This window comes from Trachypithecus francoisi, unplaced genomic scaffold, assembly GCF_009764315.1.
Source record: "Trachypithecus francoisi isolate TF-2019V2 unplaced genomic scaffold, Tfra_2.0 Lachesis_group18, whole genome shotgun sequence".
In the NCBI taxonomy this organism is placed as follows: Eukaryota; Metazoa; Chordata; class Mammalia; order Primates; family Cercopithecidae; genus Trachypithecus; species Trachypithecus francoisi.
Genome location: NW_022681463.1, coordinates 28,049,164 through 28,065,400, shown reverse-complemented (window position 1 = coordinate 28,065,400; position 16,237 = coordinate 28,049,164). Strand labels below are relative to the sequence as shown.

At 39.4% G+C, this 16,237-nt stretch overlaps 1 long non-coding RNA gene across 1 annotated transcript in view; it reads right to left on the bottom strand.

Annotated features, from left to right (window-relative positions):
• The window catches only part of LOC117063634, a 239,123-nt gene that overhangs the window by 62,330 nt on the left and 160,556 nt on the right, over positions 1 to 16,237 (bottom strand). Inside the window, exon 2 of the long non-coding RNA XR_004429022.1 lies at positions 13,092 to 13,196. This is a non-coding gene — a long non-coding RNA (uncharacterized LOC117063634). The remainder of the gene's footprint in view (positions 1 to 13,091; positions 13,197 to 16,237) is intronic.

Here is a 16,237-nt window from a genome sequence, read left to right as displayed (position 1 = left end):
CTAGTGTAATGCTGCCTTTTGTTAGTTATTATTGCCTCTCCTAATAATATAAGAATTGTAAATAAATTTTCTCTATTGTTTCTAGCTGTTGTGGTTGAAATTGTGCCTCTCCCCCTTAAAAAAATAAGAGATATGGTTGGTTTTAATCCCTAGTACCCGGAATGAGACTATATTTGGGAATAGAGTTTACAGATTTAATCAAGTTAAAATGAGGTCATTAGGGTAGACCTTAATCTAATGTGACTGAGTTTTTATGAGAAAAGGGAAATTTAGACACATCACAGGAGGAATGCCATGTGAAGACAGAGACATTCAGACACAGAGAGAAGGTGTGAAGACAGGGGAAGAGATTGGAGTGATGGTCCCATAGCAAAGCAATGCCTAGGCAATGAGATGCTGGAAAAGATAAGGAAATAACTGACCTAAAGGCTTCAGAGAGAACATTGCCCTAACATATGCCTTGAATTCCAGCTGCTAGCCTCCAAATGTGTGAGACAATAAATTTCTGTTAAGTTTACTCCCCATATATGATAATTTGTTATAGGAGCCTAGAAAACTAATAGTTTCCTTGTCATGAAATGTGACTCACATTTGCTGATTTTTTTCTTCTCACAAAGGCTTTGGGTCCAAAATTATCTAAAATAGAATAGATGACCTTCCTATCTGATTGATAAATTGTTTGACTTGCTTACATGTTCATAGGGCCCAGATCTCTTTTGTAATTTGATAAATGTGTTTTAAAGATTGTATCATGCCCTCGTAGACTGTATATTTCTCCTTGCTGCCTCACTATCCCTGGAGCTGAATGGTATACCTAGATTATATTTATTTTCATAGTAAGTTCTCCCACTACCGTATTTTTCAATAGGTTTAGAGCTAATAAATACTCAATCTCGCACCTAACTCCAGACTCATATCTGTGATCTCTATGTCAGTTCCAAGTTAATCAGCCTTTGCATTTCCTAGAATGTCTATTTGCCAGTATTCAAGAATAATGTAATCCAATTTACCCTAACATGCCAGAATTTTCCCTGTTGTTCTTAGGTTCCCTATCTATAATTGTATCTCACCAAATATATTCTGTTGCAGTCCTATTAAAATCCTAACTAATAAGAAATAAGCCCAATTGGCTTGTTTCCATGTCTTTGCTCATTCTGGCTGCTTTATCACAAACATTCAAACTCCTGCCTGTTTTGATTTTTATCTGGTTAATTCTACCTACACCATATTTAACATTTTACATTATTCTGATTTCCCCTTTCCATTAGGACCTACAATATGGAAACCTCTGCATTTAGGCAAGACTACCAAACCTTCCCACTCACAACTAGATAAAGCATGAGTGCCCTTATCTCAAGGGTAGATCCTTTTCATGAGCTGCAGTGGATTTCCACTAGGGTTCTCAAGTGAGAGTGTTTACTAGTGTTCTCTCTGCAAATCAGCCCCAAGTAAGTAATATCTTGGACAGCTCCTTCCCCAGATTTCAGATTACTTGGTTGCTCTGTAATTTCAGGTCTCTAATAGCTTCAGGAACAGTTAATTTGCAGTTTGTTCAGCTATTTTATTATCATCAGGATGTCAACAGTATTCTTTCTAGCTCACTCTTTCTGCAAGCTGAAAATTTTAGAAGTCTTCCAAATTGTTTTAGAAAAATCTAGCCAAACGTGATGCATGTCTTTAATCCCAGCTACTTAGGAAGCAGTGGAGGGGCGATTGCTTGAGCCCAGGAATTCAGGGCTAGACTGGTCAGCATTGTGAGACCCCATTTCATTAAAGTTTCTTTGTGTATACTATTTCATATGTAACTATCACCATTTTAGGTAGCCTTTTTTTTTTTTTTTTCTTTCCCAGTACCTATGCCAGAGCATAATGAATAACCCCATTCCATTTTTTTAAAATGACATTTTCACATGCTAAGACTATCTTGGGAGATTTTCTTTTAGGGTTAATCAGAATTCCTAATTCCCTCAGAGATCTTCAGAGAGTTTTGTGTGTGTGTGTGTTAACATTAATGAGTATTATGACAAGACTGAACATTAAGGGAGAAATTAATTTTGTTACACTGCTAGATCTTGTATTATTATCATGCATGTATAATTTCCTCTCTTCTATATTTAAATGTCTTTGAGGAAAAAATCATATTAAAGTTATTATGGTGCATTATCTTCATATTAGGTATGAAATAGTTATTGAATTTAGAGTACTTATGAATCTTCATGAAGACCAGGAGTCCCAGTAACAATCACTAATAAGAGTATTAATTCTACTTTGTTTGCCTCTCAGCATTTTTTCTGTTAGTGTAAACATCCACTAGATCGGTGGGTAAACATTTCATAAATCTCAAGTTAAATGAGACAAAAGTGACATGGCAACTATGAAAAAATCCCATAGTCAATAATATTTGTGACAATAAGATTGTCACTACACAGATTTCTAGCACAAAATAAGCACCAATAAAATAAAGAAATGTATCTAATCTACTCTTATTCTTCCCTCAAGAAATTATCAAATTTAGCCAGACAGAGATAGAAAGAAGATTTTAGGATACCAGACAGTTAGGGGTCGAATAACCTTGTGTGAAGAACAAGGAGATTTCAGTCATCATAAGGCATTTTATGGTCAGCTTGCTAATTAGTTACTGCAAAAAAAGTTAATAAGAGACAGAAGCAAAGAACCATGTGGAGTGATGACAGAAGCAATTTCACTTAATTTTATCAGGGTTAGCCCTTATCTCTACCCTGTGGTCGCAGCTGAATGATGTAGCAGCTATCACATAACTTTATAAAGGTCTCCCAATGTTCTATGCTATTTTTCACACAAAATTTAATATTGAAAAAAATGGAAAAAAAATAAACTGATTTTTTTATTATAATGATGATATATATTCTAATGGAGGTAGGAAGGTACCAAAGATATTTCCAGGAATACTTGTACTTAAAGAATGTAGATATTTTATAACTAATGTAAAAATGTTGTTGCTCTATTAAGCTACCTTTGATGGATTCCCGAGGGCACACTTGTTCTCTCAATACTGATTCCCAGGTGTTTTTTAGTGCAGGCATACCTTGAAGATATTGTGGGTTCTGTTCCAAACTTCTACAATAAAGCCATATTGCAATAAAGTGAGTCACACAAACTTTTTGGTTTTCCAGTGCCTGTAAAAGTTATGTTTACAAAATACTACAGTACATTGTGTGCAACAGCATTATGTCAAAAAACTGTACGTATCTTAATTTAGAAAAAAACCTTATTGCTAAAAAGATAACAATTATCTGAGCCTTCAGAGAGTCAATCTTTTTGCTGGTGGAGGGACTTGGCTCAGTGTTGATAGTTGCTGATTGATCAGCATGGTAGTTGAAGGTTGGAGAAGCTGTGGAAAATTTTTTAAATGATACAATCATGAAGTTTGCCTCATTGATTGGTTCTTTCTTTCACTAAAGATTTCCCTGTGGTATGCCACGTTGTTTAATAGCATTTTACTCACAGTACAACTTTGTTCAAAACTGGAGTTAATCCTCTCAAACTCTGCTGCTGTTTTATCAACTAAGATTATGTAATATTCTAAATTATTTGTCATCCCATTAATGTTCACGGCGTTGTCACCAGTAGTTACAATTTCATCTCAATAAACCACTTTCTTTGTTCATCCATAAAAGGCAACTTCTCATCCATTCTAACTTTATCATGAGATTGTAGCAATACAGTAGCATTTTCAGTCTCCACTTATAATTCTAGTTCTCGCTATTTCCACCACATCTGCAGTCATTTCCTCCACCGAAGGCTTGAATCCCTCAAAGTCATCCAAGAGTGTTGAATTACACTTCTTCCAAATTTCTGTCCATTTTACTTTGACCTCCCCCCATGAATCACGAATTTGTTTTGTTTTGTTTTTGTTTTTGTTTTTGTTTGTTTTTGAGATGGAGACTTGCTCTGTTGCCCAGGCTGGAGTGCAGTGGCACAATCTCAGCTCACTGTAAGCTCTGCCTCCCGGGTTCACACCACTCTCCTGCCTCAGCCTCCTGAGTAGCTGGGACTACAGGCACCCACCACCACGTCCGGCAAATTTTTTTTGTATTTTTAGTAGAGACAGGGTTTCACTGTGTTAGCCAGGATGGTCTCGATCTCCTGACCAGAATCGCGAATGTTCTTAATCACATCTGGAATAGTGAGTTCTTTCCAGACAGCTTTCAGTTCACTTTGCCCAGATCCATCAGAAGAATCACTATCTATAGAAGCTATAGCCTTACAAAATGTATTTCTTAAATAGGGAGACTTGAAAATCACAACTAATCCTTGATCTATGGGGGGAGAATGTTATGTTTGCAGGCATGAAAACAGCATGAATCTCCTTGCTCTCCGTCAGAGCTCTTGGTTAACCAAGTGCATTGCCAATGACAACTAATATTTTGAAATGAAAAGACATTTTTTGAATTGTAGGTTTCAACAATAGGCTTAAAATATTCAGTAAACCATGGTATAAACAGATGTCCTGTCATTCAGTCTTCGTTGTGCCATTTATAGTGCATAGGCAGAATAGATTTAGCATAAATTGCAAAGGCCCAGGGATTTTCAGAATAGTTAATGAGCATTTGCTTCCACTTAAAGTCACCCACTGCATTAGCCCCTAATAAGAGAATCAGTCTGTCCTTTAGAGCTTTGAAGCTAGGCATTGACTTCTCTTCTCTAACTATGAAGGTCCTAGATGGCATCTTCTTCCTATAGAAGGCTGCGACATCAACAGTGGAAATCTGTCGTGTGGTGTTAACTGCCTTCATGAATGATCTTAACTAGACCTCCTAAGATAACTTGCTGCAGCTTCTACAACAGCACTTGCAGCTTCACCTTGTAATTGCACATTATAGAAACAGCTTCTTTACTGAAACCTCCTGAACCAACCTCTGCTATCTCCTATTTCTTTTTCAGCTTCCTCATCTCTCTCAGTCTCCATGGAATTAAAGACAGGTAGGAATTTGTCCAATTAGGCCTTGGCTTTGGCTAAAGGAATGTTGATTTCATCTTATCCTCTATCCAGACTGCTGCAACTTTCTCCATAAATAAATAGCCTGTTTTACTTTCTCTTCGTTCATGTGTCCACTGGAATATCAATTTTAATTTACTTCAAGAATTTTTTACCTTGGTATTCACAATTTGGCAATTGTTTGGCACAAGAGGCCTAGTGTTCAGCCTATGACAGCTTTCAATATGCCTACCACAGTAAGCTTAATCATTTCTAATTTTTGATTTAAAGTGACAGAAGTGAAAGATGTCCAACTCTTCCTTTCACCTGAACACTTAGAGGCTATTGTAAGGTTATAATTGGCCTAATTTTAATATTGTTGTGTTTCAGGGAGTAGGGAGGCCTGAGCAGAGACAGGCAGAGAGAGAGAAAGAAGAGAGGAGAGGAGAGGAGAGGAGGAGAGGAGGGGAGCGGGAAGAGGAGAGGAGAGGAGAGGAGAGGAGAGGAGAGGCGAGGAGAGGCGAGGCGAGGCGAGGCGAGGCGAGGCGAGGAGAGGCGAGGAGAGGCGAGGAGAGGCGAGGAGAGGCGAGGAGAGGCGAGAGGAGAGGCGAGGCGAGGAGAGGCGAGGAGAGAAGGGAAGGGGCGGGGAAGGGGGGAGGGAGGGAGAGGGAGGGAGGGGGAGGGAGGGGGAGGGAGGGGGGGAGGGAGGGAGAGGGGGAAGGGGGAGAGGGGGAAGGGGGAGAGGGGGGAGAGGGGGAAGGGGGGAGAGGGGGAAGGGGGAGGGGGAGGAGAGGGAGAGGGGAAGGGGGGAGGGGAGAGAGGGAGACGGGGAAGGGGGAGAGGGGGGAGGGGGGAGAGGGGGGAGAAGGGAAGTGGGGAGAGGGGAAGGGGGAAGAGGGTGGAAGGGGGGGGGAGAGAGGGGGGAAGAGAGGGGGGAGAGAGGGGGGAAGAGGGGGGGAAGAGGGGGGAGAGAGGAGGAGAGGGGGGGAGGGGGGAGAGGGGGGGAGGGAGGGGGGGGAGGGGGAGAGGGGGGAGAGGGGGGAGGAGGGGGGAGAGGGGGAGAGAGGGGGGAGGGGGGAGAGAGGGGGGAGAGAGGGGGGAGGGGGGAAGGAGAGGGGGAGAGGGGGGAGGAGGGGGGGAAGAGGGGGGAAGGGGGGGAAGAGGGGGGAGACAGAGACAGGAAGACAGATGGGGGAGAGACGGGGAAGACAGGGGAGAGAGACGGGGAAGACAGGGGAGAGAGAGGGAAAGACAGGGGGAAGACGGGGGAGAGAGGGGGGAGAGAGGGGGAGAAAGAGGGGGAGAGGGGTGGGGAGAAAGACGGGGGGAAGGGGGGAGGGGGGAGGGGGAAGGGGGAGAGGGAGGGGGAGAGGGGGGAGGAGAGGGGGGAAGACAGAGGGAGGAGAGATAGGGAAGACAGGGGAGAGAGAGGGGAAAGACGGGGGAGAGGGGGGGGAGAAAGATGGGGGGAGAGAGGGGGAGAGAGAGGGGGGAGGGGAGAGAGGGGAGAGGGGGGGAGGGGGGAGAGGGGGAGATGGGGGAGAGGGGGAGAGAGATGGTGGGAGAGGGGAGAGAGATGGGGGAGAGGGGGGAGGGGGGAGGGGGGAGAAGGGGAGGGGGGGGAGAAGAAGGGGGGAGAAGGGGAGAGGGGGAGGGGGGAAGGGGAGAGGGGAAGGGGGAGGAAGGGGGAGGAGGGGGGAGAGGGGGGGAGGGGGAAGGGGGGGAGAGGGGGGAAGGGGGGAAGGGGGGGAGAGAGGGGGGAGAGAGGGGGGGAGAGAGGGGGGGGAGAGAGGGGGGAGAGAGGGGGGAGAGAGGGGGGGGAGAGGGGGGGAGCGAGGGGGGGGAGAGAGGGGGGGAGAGGGGGGAGGGGGGGGAGGGGGGGGAGGAGGGGGGGAGAGGGGGGGAGGGGGGGAGAGGGGGGGAGAGGGGGGAGAGAGGGGGGGAGAGGGGGGAGAGAGGGGGGAGAGAGGGGGAGAGAGGGGAGAGAGGGGGGAGAGGGAGGGGGAGGAGGGAGGCGAGAGGGAGAGAGGGGGGAGGGGGGGAAGGAGGGAGAGGAGAGAGGAGAGGGGAGAGAGAGAGGGGAGAGGAGAGGGGAGAGAGAGGGGAGAGAGGGGAGAGGGGAGAGGGAGAGAGGAGAGAAACACGGCAGGGGGTGCAGTAGTGGTGGAGCAGTTAGAACACATACAACACGCATTTATCTATTAGTTTGACATCTTATTTGGGCACAGTTTGTTGATACCCCAAAACTATTACAATAGTAACATGAAAGATCACTGATCACAGATAAGCATAACAGATATAATAATAATGGAGAAGTTTGAGTTTTGTGAGACTTATTAAAATGTGACACAAAAACATGAAGAACATGCTGTTGGATAAATGGCACAAGTAGATTTGCTTGATCCAGGTTTGCCACAAACCTTCAATTTAAAACATCACATTATCTGCAAAGTGCAATAAAGCTAACAGCTATAAAATAAAGTATGCTTGTAATTCTGTTCCTCTCAGATGCTTTCTTTACATGGGAATGAGCAAGACAGATAATTTGTATACATGGAGGTAAGGCAGGAAGGTCATCCTAGTCTTGATTTCCCAGCTATGTTTCTTGCTGACTTCTTTTTTCTGTTGGTTGTGTGAAATTTGTATTTTAATGTCTATCAAATATTTTCCTAAGCAATTGATAACACATATGCTCTATAGCTCCATAGTTCCAAATTGTTCACATTGTTAAATATCAGTTTTCTCTCTCAGTGGCCAGGGGAAAGTGAGAAATTAAAAACAACCCTAGTTTTAAGGGGAAAAAAAAAGTTATTAGTACAGAAATACCCCTTGCCTCCACACACACAAAAAATGATACCCACAGTATGGTTGAAAAACTTCTCAGTTGAAAATTCTTAAAGATAGATCAAGGAGCTTCTGGGGTAGATGTAGCAACTTAAATGAAAACGTGAAAAAACATGCCACCAAAAAGATACATAAAGGTGAATATCCATCAGGTTTTAGCTTGAGAACTGAAAAAAAAAAATGTACTTATCAATTTAAATTTACTCTTCTTTCTTCCTAGATATGCCCTTGTGTTTTTTTGTTTGTTTTTCATTCTGCCTGTATGTCCTGTGTTAACGATAGCACTGATGTTGTCATTTGATTCTTTAGGTCATGGTGGCCCTATCTGGAGTACTTTCTAGTCCTTACCTGTTCACAGCCTGCTCTAAATTAGTCAAAAGGCAGCACCTTAAGGTAGGTAGCCTCTGGGACCACACGTCTTTCTTCATTAGTTCTCCCTTCTCAAACCTTGTGGCCTATTGTGTTACTTTGTCTATTTCCACTAGCTAGAGGTCTGCTGTGATTAGCCAAATCTCCTGAAATCTGAATGATATCATGAGTCTGCCTGAGTCTCACCATTCTTCTGAGCAAAAACACCCATGCATTTGGATGGCCCACATTCCCTGAAAAAGGAAGCTTCTACATTTTTTCATCGTTTCTGGTTTTGCCAGATCTGGCATCCTTCCTCTCCTAGAAAGTGAATTTTGCTGAAATTCTGCAAATACTTCTTATAATTCCAAAATTTGAAGATATGTAGTAATCCTTGTTGGCATGGTGACTGTCCAGTGTGATTTGTTGCACCTTGAATGTAATTATGGATTTTAGGTTTAAAAACACATTTTACTGGATAAAACCCATGATCTCCATATTAAATCTTACAAATTAAATCAGACTGCAACACAACTTATGGATCTAAATTTATTACCCCTTAATAATCATGCCTAGGCATCTGCAATGTACTTTTCCCTTGTCAAGATCTTTTAGTTTAACCCTCTTAAATCTATGTATATTTAGTTATCACTGCATCTCCTCTATACAAGACTAACTTGAATCTTTTAAAAGATTGTTCTTTTTTCTGTAGTGGTCTTTCCAATCTCTCAACATACCTCAAAGCTTCTAAAAAAAAAAAAAAATTAGCCCCTATTATTTACTCCCTTTCCTGATCTCCTCTGTTAAATAATATTGACATGAAATGATTTCATTCTTGGCCAGGCATGGTGGCTCATGCCTGTGACCCCAGCACTTTGGGAGGCCGAGGCGGGCAGATCACCTGAGGTCGGGAGCTTGAGATCAGCCTGACCAACATGGAGAAACCCTGTCTCTACTAAAAATATGAAAAATTAGCTGGGCGTAGTGGTGCATGCCTGTAATTCCTGCTACTAGGGAAGCTGAGGCAGGAGAATTGCTTGAACCCGGGAGTCGGAGTTTGCGGTGAGCCGATATCGTGCCATTGCACTCCAGCCTGGGCAACAAGAGCGAAACTCCATCCCAAAAAAAGAAAAAAGAAATGACTTCATTCTTAAAATTATTTGACAGTGCTATAGCACAGAGATTGTCATTATTTGGTTTTTATTTAACAGTTGAGGAAAAATAGAAGTCAGGAATAATAAATGCCATTTTTCAGCAGATAGTAATCCTCATTTATTCAAATTAAGTTCACAGTATTTCAAATTTAAAATATTCCTGTGACAAGTGTATTGTGTCTTTTACATACTCTGATTTTTTTTTTCCAGCTTTCACTGATGTGACTGGAAACCAGTATCAGGACTTGAATTTGCTTTCCACGCCTGCATATTATGAATCTGTATTATTTTCATAAACATTCTCTGATTAGTTGAGGAGTAAATTTAGTATAATCTAGCATATAAAATTAAGAATCATTAAGTTATTTGACTTATTACCCCAAAACTTGGGCAGAAATCATTTTATTATACTTATTTATTAAATACATGTTTAGTGCTTTTCATATTCCAGGCAATGAACTGGGTGCAGCAAATATAAATGTAAGACATAATTCCTGCTTCTAAGTATTGCACAGTCTAGTGAGAGAGAGAGAGTATAAATAAAAATATTTATAGTGTTGTGAGGTAATTGCCAATTGGTGCTTCTACAGTGCTGTGGGAGACACTGCATGAGAAAATTCTCTGCTCCTGATGGACTCACACCTTCCCACATGGAAAGCCCAAAATACAATCCTTTCCTTTGTAAATCCAAACCTCTGGGTTCTTAAAATGTGTGTGAACCCAGAAGGTTGAACTTGTCTTTCTTACTCTTCCATATTCTTTTTCCAGGTTCCCTGAAACATCTTAGATACACAGTAAACATTTTGTAAATATGGGCTTATAATACCTTATCTACAATAACAAAATATATGCAGTTTTCAAAATATAATTTTTAACAAAATTATTTGACTCATTTGCAAACTGAACCTTAATGGCAATAAATTGCTCTATAATTGCTATTTATTCCTCTTCATGCAACTATCATATCTTTTGGATATAGAAATATTAATATGTTTGATTATGAGGTGCTGCCTCAGAACTTATTCAAAGTGTTACATAATATTTGGAATGAGATGGACACGGTGGTGCACGCCAGTGATTCCAGCACTTTGAGAGGCCTAGGAGGGAGGATTGCTTGAGCCTAGAAGTTTGAGACAAGCTTGGAAAACATGGTGAAACCCTGTCTCTACAAAAATCACACACACAAAAAATTAGCCTGGCATGGTGGCACATGCCTGTAGTCTCAGCTATTTGGCAAGCTGAGATGGGAGGATCACTTGAGCCTTGGAGATCGAGGCTGCAGTGAGCCGTGATCATGCTACAGCCTGGGTGACAAGAAGACCTTGCCTCAAAAACTAATTTTTAAAAAAAGTATAGGCACTATATTAACTTTTTTGGAAAAAAAAATATGTTAGATATATATAAAACATTTCAAATGTTTTATATATATATATTTACATATATAAGTATATATATAATTACATAATTACAATTTATATAATTATATAATTGTAATTTGATATATATATATATATATATATATGTATGTGTGTATATATATATATATATATATATATAAAATTACAAAGTCTTTGTGGCCTAACGGGTCTCAGGAGATAAGAATTTGCATTCTTGTCTGTGATCCAGTATAAAGTACAACCTGCCCAAGCAGACCCTTCTTTGAATATTCTTCAGCCATGGCAACTCTTGCCACATCATTTTCTCGCTGGTTCACAGTTGTCAGTTTCAAATCCAGGATCAATTGCAAGGCAAGCCCAGACAGCTTGGAACATTCTGAGCAAAAGGGCTGTTAAAGAAGGCAAAGCCCTAGGTATCTTAAAAATTGACTTGTAAGCCACTTAAAAATTGACTTGTACGTCTAAAGTGGCCCCCTTTAGACGTACACAGACTGAAGTCGATAATACACAGACTCCTCAGTTTACTTGAGAAATACAGATTCACAAGGGAAAAGTATTTCATTTGTGTTCAGTGGGTTTCAGCATGATGCTAGGGTGTGAATAAAAATTTGGTTTTACAGACAGTTACTGTATTTCCTTGTCATCTGTTTTGTAATCTCTGTCTATATATATTATAGATTAAGAAAATGAATTAACTTTTCATTTGGCAGTATATATATTTTATTGTAATGTTTTACTTGAAGTGTTTATTTCTGATGTTAGAAAATTGGTCAAACTACTGTTCTTTCAGTATATATTAATACCTTAGAATTTTTCATAAATTATAAATTAGATTCATAATATTATTAATCTGAAAATGTATCAATTCAGGAAACATTTGTTTTTTTGCTTTTGTCAGTGAAAAATTATATGAAACTATTTCTAATGAATCTTGTATACACATAAATTATCTAGATCAGATTCTGTTTTTTCCCCTTTGTAATGAAATTTAAAGATTTCATTTTCTTTTAGCAAGTTACAACTACAATTTCTCTTTAAAAAGGAGAAAACCGGAACTCCTTGGATCCTTCAAAAAATAATTTCGAGAATGTAGTTTGTTTTACCTCTTAATGTCTTAAGTTTCAATCATCTCTTTCATTTTTACAGGACAAGAGCAGGAGTTTTCGTTAAATTGCCAAGTTCTATCTAGTTCAATACATTTTCTACCTTAGGCCTTTCTTGAGAATTCAATGATTACTAAGTTGTAAAAAGAATAAAAAGAGACTTTTACTTCTCGGCTGGATGAAAACAAGTCATGGCACTCTGGCTTATTGTTGAACTCTAGCAAAGGGGTACAAACAACAATTGTCTCTTGTGATCTAATCTGACACTTACCAAAGATTTTCAGGTTCAACTTAAATAGCAGCTCATTCCCTTGCCACAATCCATCAGAACTAAGCTTACAATGTAACTTAAGTTCTCTCTAAATAATTCGAAACAAATGCATGAAAATTCAGAAAAACCTGCACGGTTTTTGTTTGTTTCTTTGTCTTGTGGACATTGTGGGTTTTTTTTGTTCGTTTGCTTAGGTTTTTTTTAATAGAAGATACTATGGCAAAATATAAATTGGAAGGTAGAATTTAAAGTTCTCTATATGCTTTATATGCTTTTAAGCTATTAATACTAAAGTCATATTATTGACAAGAAACTTGTGACAATTTTAATGCTACTGCAAATAAAGCTAATGCTGCTTGGGATATAAGAGAGCAAATAAAATGGGGAGGCTAAGTTAATAAAAGTGCTAGTGTAACATGCCCATCCAGGGTAGTCTGTTCTATATACCATGTCATTTACCTTCAGAACATGCATCATACTATGTTACTATATATTAACTTCTATTTTTTTTCTAAATATCTGCCTCCCAAACAGGCTATAACTTTCATAAGAGCAGAAACTGCATTTGAATACTCAAAATTGGATCAGTATAGTTCTTGATAGTATAGAATACATAGGCAATGAATATTTTTTAAATGAATGAAAAGGTCCTGGTAAATTTTATCAGACTCTTATAAGATCTGTAATTTTTGTCATATCAGAGAACATCAGAGATACTAAGTAATTTATTTTGGAAAAGGGAAAGAAAGGAGAAGGAAAAGGTAAGAAAGAAGCCATAGTTATTGGCAAATGTTTGAAGTTATTTTATATAAAAGATGAAATGGCCTTTTATTTTTTCCAGTAAGCAGAACCATGATAATAGACTAGGCATTATGGAAATACAGATAGACTTCAGGTAAACAGGAAGAAAGATTTTTCTAAAAAGTAGAAGTGTTTGTAACATAATATGTTAACAAGAGACGTACCAAGCTGCTCAAGCTGCTTAATAGAAATGTAAAGCAGGGAAAAAATACTTACCCAAGCACACATAAGAAATGTTCCAGGACAGGTTGGGACACTGTAGGAAATCATTTCTAAGATCATCTATGGCATTAATATTTTATGTTCAGGTGATATTATTATCTAATGCAAAAGAAACAATTGGAATTATTATAATTTCCTAAAATAATAAACTTTTAAAATCAACTGACATATTCAATAAACTTAATGTTTTGTAGACTTCAAACAAAATTGTAACTTTTTCTTTTGTTTTTTTTTTTTGTTTTTTTTCTGAGTCAGAGTTTTGCTCTTGTTGCCCAGGCTGGACTGCAATGGCACCATCTCGGTTCACTGCAACCTCCACCTCTCAGGTTCAAACAATTCTCCTGTCTCAGCATTGGGAGTAGCTGGGATTAGACACCTGCCACCACACCCGGCTAATTTTTGTATTTTTAGTAGAGACAGGGTTTCCCTGTATTGGTCAGGCAGTCTCAAACTCCTGACCTAAGGTAAACTGCCTGCCTTGGCCTATTTTATAATTTATATTAAATAACTAGAGTGGAAAAGGTAGTGTAGCACTGGAATTCAGTTATTAAATCCAAATGTATTATGTGTTTAGTTAAAATCAGGAATCTCACCTAGATAGTGTTCAAATTCAATTGTGAACGGCAAATCTTTGAATCTCACATTAGTTCTCTCTTGCATTTCTGAGAAGGGTCCTGAAGTCGGTCATTTTCTCCCACAATGGTACCCTGCCTAATGCATTTGCTAATTGATTCTTTTCATTTACTTATTATTTTAAGCAGGTGACATTCACATATGATATTACGGCCTCTTATATGTGAAGGAAAAATAATTTCCTAACAATAATGCCTGTGTATATAACTGTACTGAAGAAGCTGCAGCAGCCTCCTGTCATTATTCTTATCTGTCCTTCTGGAACTCACATTTCCAAGATAGAGTTTTGCCCTGCTTCTGCCACACAGACTTACAGTTTGCCAAAGCCTTGCTTCAAATTGACAATCTCATTTCGCAGAGATGATAGAGTACACCTTTCGTATTTCCAGGTTAACTTAATTTTCTTGGTCAAAATACATACCAAAATTTTGGTGGTGGTGGCAGTGACTGTGAAGGCGGGGAAGGTTATATTACTGTTGACCAAACAGGTTGGTGCTCAGGACTTCCGCAAACCTGCAGGTAACATGTATATCCCTTGTTGAACTGGAGAATTGTCATGAGACTAACTTTCCCAAGATGTGAACAGAATTGGACTTTTTCAGTTCCAAGCAGTTTAATGAGCCAGTACATACTTTCCATGTCCCTCTGCCACAAACCTGTAATGTCATCCAGACACTACTCTGCCCACCTTGGACCTAAAGTAAAGGCACCATTGAACTCTACACAGGAAGTGGTCTCAACACCTGAGAATGGTGTTGAGTAAAAATTTTCCTTTGCTGTGAGCCTCTGCAATTCAGGCCTTACTTGTCACCACAGCACTTCCTAACCTATCCTGATTGATTCAGAGGTGTAAGGTTTGAATTTTCTCAACTCAGAGATATGAATGGAAGGAAGTATAAACAAATCATGTCTAGCATTGAAAACAATGTGGAGAGGCAAAGTGGCCATGTCTCCATGTGAACACGCAGAAAGAAGAGCACCGGGGTGAATAAAAAATGACTCAGCTTCTATCAAGTCAGAAGAAACTTAATGTAAAATAGGTAATCACCTTGAATGGAAAACAAGAATTTTGCTAATTTATGTGGCTTATAAAATAAACCACAGAATAAATTTTGAGTAGAAGAGGAGAACATGTTGCTGTAGATAAAGATATTAGGATGAGGTTTTTGGCTTCAAGAACAGAGAGGAAGTGACAGCTTTTAAGGACAGGAACAGGAAGAAATAACAGAATTTTGAAATGTGTTGGATGAACAGCCTGGATGTGGGAGAAAAAAAAAGTAGGTTTGTTAGTGATGCCAAGGTAAAGTGATTGAAAAATGAGCATGCCACCAAATGGAGAGAAAGGAAAAAAAGAACACAGAAAGACAGATGAACACAAGAAGGGGAGAGGATGACAGGTAACTTTTGCTCATACCCAAGCACTTGGCACAGTGAGTCTAGTGCAGTAATTAACATGGGGTCCACAGTGTTCCTTCTCTCCTTTAGAAAAGGAGGGATGGTCACTATTTGGTATTGCTTTGAAATAATTTAGTTAGTTATAAAGTCAAATTAGCATACCACTTGAATGAATTCCAGTTACATATAGAGAAATTAGTTTATGAGTAAGTGGAAATATTAAAGATAGAGTGATGTCAAGAAAATCTCAATCTTTGTTATTTCTGAAGAACTGTTTCTAAAACATAAGAATGAAATAAATTGATGTTTTTAGACTATAAATTTGAATTCACCTATATAGTTTCTCATGAGAATATGATAGTCTGTTTTTATTTAAAGATCAACATTGATGCTGCTTCGACCAAGAGAATGATAACCAGAGGAAGAAAACGCATGTTAAGGGTGAAAAAAGTAACACTAGAATATCTTTCTATGACAATGATATGCCAGTAATGAAAGTTAGAGCATCACTGTCAGGGATTCCAAATCTTCTGAAAGGAAGCACACTTTTCAGAAACTTTTTGAAATGTTCTACTCATATTTGAGGCTAGGACTGCAATGAGAATGAAACAAGAGCTGGAGACAGAGATGATTTCACAATTTCTAGCTGCAACATTTTCCTCTTTATTGTTCAGAAAACTGAGGAGGATAACAGAGTATGTGCAGATCGAGGGTGTCTGGTGGCATAAGAAAGCATCAATCTGGTCATCAATACTGGGATTTGAGATGCTAAGGTAAACTGGGAGGAGGATATATCCTATTTGAAGATATCTCCTTTAGTCATTGATTAACCCATCAACAACTTTTTCATCAAGTACCACCTGCCAGGCATTACTCAAAATATGGGGGACATACAAGTACATAAGCCAAACAAAATTGGTTTATCTAGCAGAGTTTATGACCAAAATCAGAAGACAAACAATGAAAAAAAATGGAAAATAGAGCACATGCTGGATGTTATTGAATAATTTAGAAAAAAATGGAAAAGATAAAATGAAAGTGTGTGGTATCTGGGACAAACTTCAAAATATTTTGATCAGAGGCGGCTTTATTTGAACCATCTGAGAGATAAT